Raw genomic sequence first — 3106 nt, 5'->3', positions numbered from 1 at the left:
GACTATACTTGTGTTTTCAATATCTACTTTTCCTGCTGACTATAATCAGAGAACCCCAGATTTTTAGCTTGCTGCAAGATGATCTGGAGTAGCTTATATTTCTCTGTTTTCTTTGATAATAGATGATTTTTCATTAAATTGCAGGCTCAATAAGATGTGAGTAGCATAGCCAAGTTAAACACAGACATTTCAGATAACAAACTTATATGAATACATATGTGTATAAATAGTGTATGTGTGTGTGTGTATATATATATTCACACACACATATAGTGTATTTCCCAATACTTTAAATATAATTATGTTCCATTATTGCATTATATATATTTCTGCTAAAATATTTGTTTATATGAAGTTCAAATTTAACTGAGCATCTAGTATTTTTATTTGCTAAATCTGGCAGCCTTATATTTGAGGGACAATGATATATACAACTTTTATGCCATTTCCTTCAAGGGAACAGAGTATCTTTTTTCCCTTTTTTTAATTCAGATGCCTGGAAAATGATCAGTGTAGCTGCATTTTGCAAAATTCATCGGTGGACATCACACTAAAACGATGCAGCAACAAGACAGAAGGAGCCAAAGTATTAAGATTACATTTTGGAACAGAACTTGCTGACAAACCTTAAAAAGGCTATTACAGGTTAAATTTAGGGCTACTATATTGGAGTAAATAAATTTCAGGTAAGTAAAATAAATTACGTTTACATTTTAAGTCACTGTCAAAGTTTGGTCTCTATTATGTATTGCAGTTATATCCTATTACAAGAATGTACTATAGGAAAAGTCATCCAGATCACAAGTAATTAGTCCTACATAATTTTTTCCCTATCTCACTGTTTCTCTTTCGTCTGATAATTTGAGGTAAATTGTACTGTTTGTCTCAACTGCTAATTGCCTAATTATGATTAATTTCTTGCCTTCTATGTTCATTAATTGTCCTTAATAAACTGAAAGCAATTTAAACTGTGTCTTGCCCTGAAGACCCACTATCATAATTATTTAGGTACACAAAGATTGAATATTTGGTAAGGATATTTCAGAATAATAAAATAGAGTTTATACTAGGAGAGTTTTTATTAACATAAGTGTACTCCTGATATTCTCAAACTGTATCTTTCAATTTCAATTGTTTGGATACATCTTTACATGGTACAATAAAAAGGATTTATTTTAAAAGTATCCTTCCATTTAAAATAGCTAGAGCCTAGTAACAAATTATTTTTAAAATCCGAGGGTGTCATATTAATAACCAGTGGTCTTAGAAAGCACTCATCTTGTGTTTGAAGGGATGAGATATAGGCTGCAAACAGGAAGTAATTTACTCCATGTGAGGATCATTATAATATGATTTATCTAAACTGTACCCCTGTCTAGTTAATTTCTACCTGTAGTTTATACCTTATGGTATTCACAGAGACTCAAGTTAGGATAGGTTTTTAGTATTCTGGTCATGCACTAGGGAGGTCTGATTTACTTCTCCACATTTCCCAGCTGTGGGAACTTGAGATCATTGCTTTTCTTCCTCCATTTTTTTAAAGATTTAACTAAGATGGAATCACATATTCTAGTCCCAGGATCCATGTCTCAATATCATTGGCCCTTTGGGTTTGGGGATAATAAAGGTTAAAGAAAATTATTTGATTTGTCAAATTTTAGATTTAATTGTCACATACAATAACCTATGGCATAAAAGAAAAATAATGTCTAGTTAAGCTTAGGGAACAGTACTGAATATCGCACAGATTTAAAAGCAATATAACAATAAAAATCTTCTCATATTTCCTTCTAATTATTTCTCCTCCCAACAGAACATGTTAACTTCTGATATGTAAACCCCCTAAATGCATGTGATAGGAGAAAAAGAATATTTATGGCCTATGAAAGGAAAGGCAGGATAATTTAGCTTAGTGCAGTCTCTTTCTTTGATTATTCTAGAAAGTCCTTCAGAATGTTCTATTCTGAAATTCCGGGATCTTATTTATGCAGCATTTACCTATACATATGGCTTATCTGTGCTTAAGGATGTAAATTTTTTTCTTGTGATATGCCAGCAGGTCAAATGTCTTAAATAGAGCAAGTAAAGAAAGAAAATAAAATCTTACATCATTTGAAGGTTGTAATCTCCAGGTGGTGTTATCTGGATAACTGTGATCAATAGATAGAGAAATATCTACCAGTCAGTTCTTAGACTGCTGAGTGCATAAGAAGTTTAATCTTGGAGGAAGATAAATTACATGGAAGTGTGTGTATGCACACACATACACCTACACAAACACACACACATATATAACTTATACATATATATTTCTTACTTCCTGCAGAACAAATGACTGGCTTATCTCATATTTTTTCTATCCCAACTTTGAAGTCATCTATTTCACAAAAGTCCCCCTATTTCTTTTCACGAGAAATATTACTTAGAAATTAAGACCTGAGTTCTATAGCTGTTCATCGCTAATGGAATATCATTGTTTCTAGGTTATTTCAGCAGACAGAACAGGAACAATGGCAATTTCACATGCTTCAACTTTTAAAATCTTTTAAATCATAAATTTATATAAATTGTTGTAATCCTACTGCAAGGCAGTAGGGTTCTTCCTTGCTTTTCCTCATGGAACATTTTCTCAACACAAAAAAATTCTGGAACCTCACACTATAAATACATATTTTTTTCTATTAGCCTAATCCTATAATACACACAAATAGTTTCAGAATTTCTAAAACCCTCTAAATAGTAGTGTGTGTGTGTGTCTCTCTCTCACACTGCCAATTTGAGATAAATGAAACAAAAATTGTGAGTGGCAAGAAATGTTGTGTTATCAAATGACTGCATGACATTTCTGGCTGTTCTTTCCTCATCCTTCAGTTCACTTTTCAGAATTCTTTTAGAGGTCTAAATATTTATTTTATTTTCCTGCTTCTAATTATCAAATTGAAAGAAATCAGGCACATTCCTCAGCCCCGGGCTCAACACAAACAGGCCCAGTACAAACACATCCCACCATATATCTCTCAATTTCCTGAGCCCAGTACAAACACCATATATCTCTCAACTTCCTGAGCCCAGTACAAACACATCCCACCATATATCTCTCAACTTC

Source organism: Mandrillus leucophaeus, unplaced genomic scaffold, assembly GCF_000951045.1.
Source record: "Mandrillus leucophaeus isolate KB7577 unplaced genomic scaffold, Mleu.le_1.0 Scaffold788, whole genome shotgun sequence".
Lineage (NCBI taxonomy): Eukaryota > Metazoa > Chordata > Mammalia > Primates > Cercopithecidae > Mandrillus > Mandrillus leucophaeus.
This window is presented reverse-complemented; position numbering follows the sequence as displayed.